This window comes from Meles meles, chromosome 1 (genome assembly GCF_922984935.1).
Source record: "Meles meles chromosome 1, mMelMel3.1 paternal haplotype, whole genome shotgun sequence".
In the NCBI taxonomy this organism is placed as follows: domain Eukaryota; kingdom Metazoa; phylum Chordata; class Mammalia; order Carnivora; family Mustelidae; genus Meles; species Meles meles.
In genome coordinates, this window is record NC_060066.1 from 49,712,849 (window position 1) to 49,724,748 (window position 11,900).

General features: G+C 37.6%; 1 pseudogene; it reads left to right on the top strand.

Annotated features, from left to right (window-relative positions):
* The first annotated feature begins 884 nt into the window (after nt 1-884).
* On the top strand, nt 885-6,471 carry LOC123943726 (annotated as a pseudogene).
* The last annotated feature ends 5,429 nt before the right edge of the window (nt 6,472-11,900 follow it).

Genomic DNA, 11,900 nt, shown 5'->3' on the forward strand with positions numbered 1-11,900 from the left:
AGTCAATCCTGATTGACTATACAGTGTCTATACAGTGAAGTTTCCATAAAAACCCAAAGAACAAGGATTGGAGAGCTTCGGGGTTGGTGAACACATGAAGAGTTGAGGAGAGTGGTACATTGGAAGAGGGCATGGAAGCTCCTCACCCCTTTCCATACACCTTGCCCTATGCATCTCCTCCATCTGGCAATTCCTGAGTTATATTCTTTTATAATAAACTGGTAAAGTGTTTTTCAAAGTTCTGTGAGCCATTGCAGCATATGAATCAAACCCAAAGAGGGAATTCTGGGAACCTCCTATCTCTAGCCAGCAGGTTAGAAAAACAGGTGACAACCTGGACTTGGGACCGGCAGCTGTAGAGGAGCAGGGGGCAGTCTTATAGGGCTCGCCTCATAAACTATGGGATCTGATGCTATCTCTGGGTAGATAATCTCAGAATTGAGCTAAATTGTCAGATACTCTGTCAGTGTCCCCTGAGAATTGGAGAATTGCTTGGTGTTGAAAATAAAACACACATCAGGATCGTAATAATAGGTTACCTTATTGTGATATATCTTTGCATTCCTGGATTCTTCTTTTCTTGTTTGTTGTGGTTTTATATTAAACAATCTGTTGAAAGCCCTTGACACATAGGCTACCCTCTTCTGAGAGGCCGCAGAGCGCATGGAATAATTACGGCCTCAACTGAGGGCCTTTTTTTTCCCCTCAATAACACAAACATTGGACAATAGTTGAGCAGAACAATGATGGGTTCTGGAGCCAAAGATACTCATTTAAAAATTAGCCTGTAGCTTAGGACATGGCCTGGAATAAAGACTTTGCCAACACCCTCCTGAAAAGTGATGGCAGAATTAGACACTCTTGAGAGAGATACAGGTAGCCGGATGACGTGGAAACAGAGAGTCTTCATAGAAAGACACAGTAATCAGAAGTCAAGAGGTGAAAGTAAAAACAGGTAGAGGGAAGTGACAGTGAGACAGAAACAGTCATCGCAGAAGCAGAGGTAAGTTTAGCTCTACGGGAGAGAACCTAGAATAGAAAGCACTTTCTTTCTTGCTGCTGAGGGACAACAGGGTAAACAGGACCCCCGCTGGATCACTGTAGTTACAGACACACTGAGCACCAGTAGATCTTGAATGGCATTTCAGTTTTTTAGGAAGCCTGACCATATGACTGTTGAGAGATTGTTTTGCATAGGTCTTCCATATCCACAGAAGTTACCTATATAAGGCTTTTTTGCTGCCAGAAAAACCTAACAAATGCATTGTTTTCTTAAAGTATTGCCAAGTCTAATTTTCTAGTTTAAGCAATTTTTTTCCCAGTATTCATTTGGAAGCTTTGGCTCTAATATTTCATGTGTGTACGTGCATGTGCTTACGTGCACGTACACACTCTCTTTGTAGGTTAAATAAATATTTTTCTGTTACATCCGATTTCCTTCTTTAGTGGACCCCTTGTATTACCTGTCTTAACAGGTTTACTTTGCTGGATTTCACAACATCAGTTGTAGTTTATAATTGCTATTATTGCATAGTTTTCCTTTACCCTTATATTTGATAAAAGTATATCAGATGGAGAATTTATTTAAAAAAAAAAACCTATAGCTTTGTGAAACTGAATGCCAAATTCCAAATAAAATTCAAAACTTTAAAACACTATAGTTGGGGTTTCTGGGTGGCTCAGTCAGCCAAGTGGCTGCCTTCGGCTTGCGTCATGGTCCTGGGGACCTGGGATTGAGCCCCATGTCAGGCTCCCTGCTCATGGGGAGCCTGCTTCTCCCTCTGCACCCCTGGCCTCCTGTGCATGCTCTCGCTTTCTCTCTCTCAAATGAATAAAGAAAGAAAATCTTTAAAAAAAACAAAACACTGTAGTATATTTCTTAGAAAACTCTACTTCCTGAAGTATCCAGAATTCTTTATATGGAAATGTCATGCAATTTTTCAATGTAATATCATGGTAGGTTTAGGAATCCAGGTGCCCATAGATTGATTGTATTAATGACCCCACTTAATGACTTTTTTGAATCCACAATGTTTTTCCTGTAACTTTAAAGTTCCACCTCACCCTGATTCTATGCTTGGGCATGTGACTTGTTTTGGCCAATAGGATCTTAGCCAACATGACACAAACAGAGGCTTTGTAGAAAGGTGCATGTGCTTTTCTGTTGCCTTTTTGCATGATTGGCCCTAATCACTCTTCCCCTCTGCCGTGCTATGAGAACATGTCCAGCTGCTCTGCAGGAAGGATATGGCAGACATGAGGAATAGGACTAAGTTGTTTCAGACATCTGAGCTTGGGCCATTCTGGTTCATCCAATTGCCAGCCAGCCTCAGATACATCAGGAAATCCAGATGAGATCAGAAGAAACTTCCAGCTAAACCTATTCAATATCAACAACCTGTATTTTTTATTTAGTGAACTAAATAAATGTTTATTATTTTAAGATACTGGGTTTTGGTGGTTTGTTATGAAACATTATTGCGACAACAGATAATACAGAGATACCAACGTAATAATTAATCAGTGAAGGGACCTCACTATGTATACCTCACTATGTATCTGATATACTAAGTTGGAGATAATATTCACAGATGGTATTTTCATACACTCATAATTCTTTTTGTATTGTGTTTCTGGAAAAATACATTTATTACCCCAGGAGTAGTAATGGTACAGAGAATGTTCCCCTGTAGCACTTTAGCAGCATTTTAGACGTGAGATTTGCCAAAAAAGAAGTGTGACTTTGCTTATTATTTAGTCTTTTAGTACTTGAAGTGTTAAGAAGATAAATAGATTTTATGCGATCAGGATGGTAAAGATACATTACATTCTCTGCCTCAAATTCTCATGTGGATTTAAGTTGTTGGTGAAAAGAAATGAGAATGTAATCAGGTTTGTGAATGCTTGTAGCTATGATTTTTCCTGATGACGAGTAGATGGTAGAATGCCTTTGAAAGAAAGCTTGGAAATACATACTGTCAGGTGAAGTCCTACTCTTATATTAGACAGATACCTCTTTCAAAATAGAGAGTAGGAGTTTCAGCTTCAGTTAACAAACATTTATTGATCATCTATTCTGTACCAGGCATTATAAATACAAAATCAGTGAAAATTAGCCTCTACCCTAAAGGCACTTAGAGTTCAGAAAAGAGACAAATAAATCACGATAGACAAATAAATGCTATTATAAGTACAATGATGGTCACACACACAAAGGTGGTTGAGGGGGTATCAAAGGGTGAGTGGGGGCTGTGTTTGTCCAAAAATGTTAAAAGATAAGTAGATTTGGAGAAGTAAAAGAAGGCCTTAAGTGGGAAAGTCTTCCAGCAGGGAGCAAAGCATGAACAATGATCCAGAGTACAGAAAAGCCTCGGTTATAACAGGAAACCACAGAACATAATGTGGGAACTGAAGTTACACATATGTAACCAAAATACATATATATGCCAAAATATAATCAGAGACTTGTTAGGTATTTGCTTGTGTTATCAAATATGCAATTATTTTTGGTAATAGAGATTTTTATTTTATTTTACATATTGGAAAAATAACCTTTATGCCTTTTAGTACTTTCTACATATCTGTAAATTCCATGTGGACAGAGAACAAGTTTATCTTATTCCTCTGCATCCCAGCACCCAGTACAGTGCCTGAAATTTCATATGAATTGAGTACATATTTGTTGAGCAAATTACTGAATTCTTGAACTTGCGGCCATTGTCAAAATCCAATAGAAATTTATCTTTTAAATTTACTCTTTTTAATTTACTCATAGAGTACTTTTCTTGAACAATTTGTCTGCCTCAAGTTGTCTTCCATAAAAGTTTAATCTTCTGTTTTATAATTCTCCCCATTTTAAAATTTAAAATATATGTTGTCAGTATTGGTTTTCTCCCCATACATTCAACTATGTATTCATCCAAGATAGACTTACTGACTACTTGGTTATGTGTCAGCATTGTGCTACACTCCTGGGTAGAGTAGTAACAAGTCAGACCTGGTCTGAGCCTCAGTGGGACTTACTTTCCAGTGAGGAAAACAGACCAATATTGAATAAATAATTTATAACCACATTGGATGTTACATATAAAATTGAAGAGTTTTATGAGAGTGTGTAACAGCTTCTTTTTGCCTCTATTGAATATGGATTATTATATAATGATTATATAGCATGTTTATCATATTTAATTTGTGTTCTCCACTTTCTGTATTGCTATGCCACAGTTGTAATTAATGTGTGGTACATAGTGCACTGTAAACATTATTTGATGGAATGAGTAAGTGAAAGAATAAATGAATTTTATTAGAGTCATGATCCATAGTTTACTGGTTTAATTTCTGTGTAAAATGAGGTCATTAGTAAAATCTATTTTGTTATCTGGTTTTAGTCAACAAATGTTCATTGGAGGTTCATGTAAGTTAGGTGGGAGATGTGGGGAATTCAAAGAAGAATAAGTCTCCTGCCCTTACAGAAATTGTAATTCAGGCAAACAAGATAATAGCAGATGAGAAGTTAAACATTTAGCACAAGAAAACATACATATCATATATCTTCTAGACAAAGGCCTGTGCTGGGTAATGTGAAGAATGAAAGAAAAGAGTATACCATGACTTCCGGTTACTTATAATTTAGGTGAGGAGACAATGAAAATAATACCAAACAGTAAATGATACATTTTGGTGCTCAAGATAATAACACTCTAAGGGCTTCGGCAGATGGAAATCATCCAAAGCATTAGCATGTTTTCTCACTCAACCAAACATTAGAACAGTTACTCCAAAGTGAGGTATATGTATTTCAGGGGAGCACTAGGCTGTCCATTGTACTTTGGGAAGAAAATATTAAAAGTTCTAGTTATTTAAAAATAATTTAAAAGAAACGAGTCCTTCCTAACATTTAATTAAAAAGACTGAAAATGGGCCATCACAGTCTGTAGCCCGTGAATGTCTGGTGTTAGGATTTAACCTCATATCACATGGAAGCATAGTTGGAACTGCATTTCCCAGAACAATGAGGCACCTCCTCCCATTTCTTTATCATGAGGTTATCTGGGTTGTTTTAAGTTCTACCTAAACAAATATTCATGAAATAGACAAATGACTTAAAAAAAATCCTTCAAAGGAATAGCAGATAAAATTAATAATACAAGCACAATTGGACTAAAAAGAAAATCTTAGCTGTGACACTTTTCTTTGTGAACATGCTTTTTGGCAATTACAGTATTAAACAAGATTTATTCAGATATAACAAAAAGTCACCTCCTCTCAGGTTCAAAGTTATGATGGAACTATTTGAAGTGTGGATTTTTTTTGTTGTTATTGTTAATGAAGATTCTCCTGTCACATATACTGTGCCTTGAGATAGCTCATGATTAGCAGACATTAAAAAACTAAGCATCCAAAACATAAGGACAAACTTTTGCAATTTTTTTCAGAAGTTTTCGAAGTCAAGAATTACTCAATCTGGCATTTAGTGAAACTTTACTAAACTCAATAACAAATAAGTTTACTTATTAAAAAAGACCACTTGGGCTTTCCACACCACACAGGGAGAGGTCCCTATGGCATTGTCTTAAATTAAAGGGAATCTTTCACATTATCTGGAGCCCCTGATGTCCTGTAAATTAAGGAGGAGAATGTCCTCAAATTCCTTACATCAGGAACCCACTCAGCTGGCACCAACCTTGATTTCCAAATGGAACAGTGCATCTACAAAAGGAAATGTGATGGCATCTCTATCATAAATCTGAAGAGAAACTGGGAGAAGCTTCTGCTGGCAGCTTGTATCACTGTTGCCCTTGAATACCTGGCTCTTGTCAATTTCATATCATCCAGGGATATTGGCCAGTGAGCTGAAATGCCTTGCTGCTTCCAGAGCCACTGCTCCTGCTGGCCGCTTCATTCCTGTAGACTTCACCACCCAGATCCCGGCAGCCTCTGGGAGCTGAGACTTCCGGTGGTTACTGATCCCAGGGCTGCCCACCAGTCTCTCACAGGGGCATCTTACGTTAACCTGCCTACTGTCGCTCTGTGTAACACAGACTCTCCTCCGCACTGTGTGGACATAGCCATCCCTTGCAACAACAAAGGGGCACACTCAGTGGGTCTGATGTGGTGGCTACCAGGCTGGGAAGTTCTATGTATGTGTGGCACCATTTTCCGTGAACACTCTTGGGAAATTACGCCTGATCTCTAGCTCTACAGAGATCTTGAAGAGATGGAAAAGGAAGAGCAGGCTACTGCTGGCAAGATTGTGACCGAGGAGGAATTTCAAGGTGAATGGACTGCTCCAGCTCACGAGTTCACCGGTACTCCACCTGAAGTCCGAGACTGGGTGTGAAGGCGTGCAGTCACCTTCTGTGCTGATTCAGAGGTTCCCTACTGAAAACTGGCGTGCTCAGCCAGCTTCTGAAGGCTTCTCCCACTGCTCAGGCCACTGAAAGGGTAGGAACAACCACTAAGTGGTCGTAAGCTGCTCTTCCACAAAGGCAAACAAGGTGGAAATAAGGCTGATGACAAATAAATAATTTCTTAAAGAAAAAAAAAAGACCGCTTGGAAAACTGTTTTCCCTTTCAGAGTGAGTAAGAGTGAAACAATTCACGAAGCAGTAAGCCACACTAACATCCATTTTCCTTTGTCACCAGTGTTGGAAGATACATAGAAAACACTGCCAAAGCTGAAGACTTTGAGAACAGGTAAGACAAATTTTGTAGCATTAGAATTTATGTCATGATAGAGCTGGGTGAATATATTGGCATTTCTACTCTGTCTCAGATTCTATTGGCTAGATTGTATTTCAAAAAAAAAATCATGATTGATCACAATTTTGTGCCTCTAAAAGAAGAATTTACTGTACATTTAAGCTCATATTGTATGCTAACTAACTGGAATTGAAAGAAAAAACTTTAAAGAAAAAGAAGAATTTACTGGAAAAGGTAAATTCTCAGCAGTAAGAAAATCCTTACTGAATTTCTTTTAAAAATGTTTTATGGAAAACACATATTGTGATGGAGCTGATGCTTTGCCTGCAGTTGAAAATTCAAAAATATTTTAGGTAATGTTTTTATATGTGAATTCACTTAACTGCATCATTGATACACAAACTTTTCTTTCATCAGAGAAACTGAAGCCAGAAGCGCATCAACATTAGTTCTTAATTTCATAAAAACATGAACCTTTAAAATATTGTCAAATATTTACATGACTTAATGAAATAGGAAATAACAATAATATTTGCGACCATGGAGAATTTACTGGTTATTTTATTGAAAAATACTTAAAACTGCTGTTGAATTTAAAGACAAATTTACAAAAAGGTGTTTAAAATTTGCTGACATTTTCCCTGATAACAAAAGATTTATCAATAAGTGCTACTTAACAAACATTTAAAAACAAGCATGCCTATTCTTTAAGTATTATTAAAGTATAGCATACTTTTTTTCCAGTAAATGAGAAAGTAAACAATTTGGGGGGAAATGGTATTATGGAAAAGGTATTTGAAAAACAAGTGTTTGAAAATATTTTTATTAATAAGTGATATTGTGGCTGAAAAATGATGCAAGTATGTCACTTCTAAGGATGCTTGTAGTTGCAAACTTTACAACCTTTTTTATTATGAGGTATAACTGACATATAATATAATATTAATTTCAGGTGTATAACGATGATTAGACATTTGTATACATTACAAAATGATCACCACAGGAAGTCCAGTTACCATGCATCATACAAATACAATATTATTAACTATATTCCCCATGCTGTACATTATATTCCTGTAACTAATTTATTTTACAACTGGAAGTTTGTATTTCTTAATCATCTTCACCAATTCTCCCCTTGAACACCCCTTCTCCTGGTAACTACCAGTCTGTTTTCTGTAACTATGAGTTTGGGTTTTGTTTTGTTTTGTTTCATGTTTTAGATTCCACGTGTAAGTGAAAGCATGTGGTGTTTGTCTGACTTAATTTGCTTAGCAGAGTACCCTCTAGGTCCATCCATGTTGTCACAAATATAATCTTTGAAATAGAGTTTTCTACCCTATCTAAATATCTTCCAAATGAAGTTTTGAATCCTTTTACCTTTTTTTTTAAACACAATGCCTACATCAAGATGACCTCAAGGAGAACTGAATTTCCTGTTTGAATTTCAACAAAAAGTTTTATATAATTAGTGCCTGGGCATAAAAAATGAGCATCGTACTTTAATAACCAAAGATTAAGTTATACTTTGTCCATTTGAAGTATTTTTTTTCATCTATGGTAGTCATTAAAATTAAGCATTACATCAATTGAATCTAGAATCTAAACCCTCAAAATATTCTATCATTAATTATAACAAGGTTAAAATAAGATGATCTTACAAAGTAAGAGCAAAAAACTTCATGTTATTGATAAACATAATAAAATATCACTTTAGTTTAAAAATATTTGCTTTATTATCATCTAATCTTTCTCTTTTTTTCCTTATGGTTGTGAGCGTACATAAAATATCAGTTTAAAATACATGCATTCAAATTTGTAAATAAATGTGTATAAATGTAAACACAAATTTACTCTCTGTCATTTAGTAGAGGTGTGGGTTCAAATATTTTCTACTGATCAAGATACGTGATAAAAAAAAATTGGAAATCATTGGATCGGTAAAAGGGATATAAAGGGCCCTTCTAGAGATAGTTACTCTGATGGAGTAACATGATATAATTGGGGAAAAAAAACAGAAGCAATATAAAAAATGCTAATATTATAAAATAGAAAAAAGTGGGAATAATTTAGTGTAGAAATTAGTAGTTTTACACTTCTCAAAACCTTCTTGTAACACGACTACGTTCATTTCAGTTCAACATTTGTTGGGCACCTAATGTGCTCTGCTTGGCCCTGGCAATGAAAAGATGAATTAGATGGGGTGTCCTGTCCAGAGCTGCCCACTGTCTAATGGGGAAAATAGAGGTATGTGACCATATGAAGTAGCGGAATCATGTGAATTAACAGGTAATTTCCATAAAGTATTGTAAGCAGTATACAAGGGGGTTCTATGAATAGTATAAGGTGATATCTAGTGAAGTCTGATGGGATAGGGCTAGAGAAGGCTTCCTGGTAGAGGTGGTGCCTAAACTAAACTTTCTTGAGACTACATTAGAGAACAGTATAATTGATTCAAAACGAGGAATTTGAATAATTAGAAAGTATTCATGATGTTGTTTCATTTTGTTTAATGAGGCAGAAAAATCCACAAGGCAATTTATTAAGATTTCTGTCTTTATAAACCATTTTAAGTTTTGATTGCTGGAGGTATAATGGATTATCTGGAACATTTTTCAGACTACATTTGTGCCAAATCAATAATAAACTTTCTTTTACTCTTCCTCATTCAGTCAACAATTCTTGAATACCGACTCTGTTTCAGGCACCAAGCGAGGTGTTCAGGAATATGCAGTCAAATAAGACAGTGTTTCTGTCTTTAAGGTACTTAAAGTAGCATTGCAGACATCGTGTTGTAAAGCAATACACGTAAGTTAGCATGAGAAATGCTGAAATAAAACTGAAATGATGATGGAGCGCCTGAGTGGCTCAGTGTGTTAAGCCTCTGCCTTCAGCTCAGGTCATGATCTCAGGGTCTTGGGATCTAGCCCTGCATCACGCTCTCTGCTCAGGAGGGAGCCTGCTTCTCCCTCCCCATGCCTGCCTCTCTGCCTACTTGTGATCTCTCTCTTTCTGTCAAATAAATAAATAAAATCTTCAAAAAAAAGAAACAGTTAAAATGATGTGCATGTTGCACTTGATCAAAGGAGAGACTGATGATCTTTGCCTGAAAGAGAGAAAAGTGGGAAAGAGGAAAGTGGGCCATGTCAGAAAAGGCTTTCCAGATGAAATGATGGTTAATCTAGGTCTTGAAGAATGAGTGAGACTTTGCCAAGATGGTGGAAGGAAAGACATTCCAGGGAGAACTATCTTATGTAAGTGCAAGCAAGCCTGCCACCATTTTCTAGCCCCTTATAAATATTTTCTATTCACATTCTTATTCACCATTACTTAACAACTTCTTGCTTAGTTAAACTCTTCTGTTAGATCAAGATTTACAAAATGCCTATTTTCAGTGTGTCTACAATTCAGTTTGCCTTTGGGAAGTGGAAATATTTAGAATTACATTCTCACTAACAACGGACATTTAAAGCATTCATGTAAGTTGGAAACATGAGATTCTTTATGGATGGTCATTGGCCTGGAAAGTATGGCCTCCTTGGTAGTTGTGGGCGATGACTGTACTTTATAGCAGCACTGAACAAGTTCATCACTGAACTTGTTGCCTACCTCACCCTGCCTTCCATCTAAGAAAAACTCTCCCCTGACCACACCCATGGTTGCCCTGTTTGCAGCTGGGTCTTAGCACATTTATCTCTAGGGTGTTACCCCAGCGGACTGGACAGATAACTCTGAGAAAAACACTCCAAAGCACATTTGGGCCAAAGATGTTATGCTTTGAACACTTAGTGGTTGAGTCTTGAATGCAATATCCAAACTCTGGGCCTGCTAGTTGGCAGAGAGAAACTACCCATGAGTACCAAAAAATGTCAACCATCTGAGAGGTATACCTACGGGCACAGGTAGAAGTAGCGCAGGTAGCATGGGAATAATTCCCGATGATTTATTAGGCCAGGGCAGTGATCATTATACCAAAGAATTGGAGATACCCTGAAATGCCTATGTAGCTTCTGACTCCAAGGATACTTGCTGAGGGTGCTGAGAGAAACTTCCCAATAGACCAGGTGAAAGGGAGTTTATTTGAATGCTGTGTGGGAATCTCACATAATCCAACTGTAGATAGTACAACTAGGCCTCATAACTGCTGGAAAAAACTTCAGAGAAACCACCTTTTTAAAATTTTTTCTCTCATGCAGCACCATTTCTCTTCTCTGTGTCTTTCTATTCGTACCAACATTTCTTTCTTCTTTAGGCAGCCAGGTTTATTTCAAAAGGCTCTTAGTTTCTGTTCCTGAGTAACTTCAGTTTAACATGAGCCTCTGCCCTACCCTGGAGCCATTTTGGCACAGACCTGATAGCCCTGCTCCAGTTACCACTACTGCTTTCTAAGTCAGACTTTTCTGTCACTTAGTTTGAATTCTTGTGCCCTGAGGTATGCCTCTGAGATGGTGGACATTTTTGGTATTGATGGGTAGAGTTTTTCTCTGCCAATCAGCAATCTTGGTTTGGATATGTTACTCAGGACCCTCCACTACCAGGGTATTCAAAGCATAACATCTTAACCTCAGTTGGCAAAATATCCTAGATAGTATAGATTTCAAAAGCCTTGCTGGAGCATTTGTGAGAATAGGCAGGTTGGCAAAACTCCTGGGTGCGGGCACAGGGAAAGCAAAGATCAGCTTCTGCCAGGATGTCATCATTGTGCAGCATGTCAGTAGCAAGTTTCATCCAAGTTAGAACTAGACAGAGTCAGGCCCCGGATAGGATTAGGCAAGCTTGCCATGTTGCTGAAAGAAAGCAGGATAGTCTAGGTAGGGCAGTAGAGAAAGGAGGTGAGGCTCAAGGTTAAGTGGAATTTGATATCAACAACATGAAGGCAATCAAGAAAACTAAGCTGGCGGTAAATCAGGGCATGGTTGGAGGGAGCAGTTATTTTAGTCAGGAGCATCCGCTGAAAGAGGCCTATAATTTCAGAGCAGCTCAGAGCTATTGGACAGCAGTTGCTTCTGGATCATGAAGAGCCTTTTGTAGCCAGTGTAGGTCTAGGAGCCTTCAGGGCTGTTGTCCCATAGGGATGAATACACTGTCTTCTGCACAGACTTCAGTTTTGAGTGGTCCGTGATCCCCATAGGGCCTCTGATGGGTCATACCCCAATGAAGCCAGTCTGGCACCTTGAAGAGGATTTTATTCTACTGAT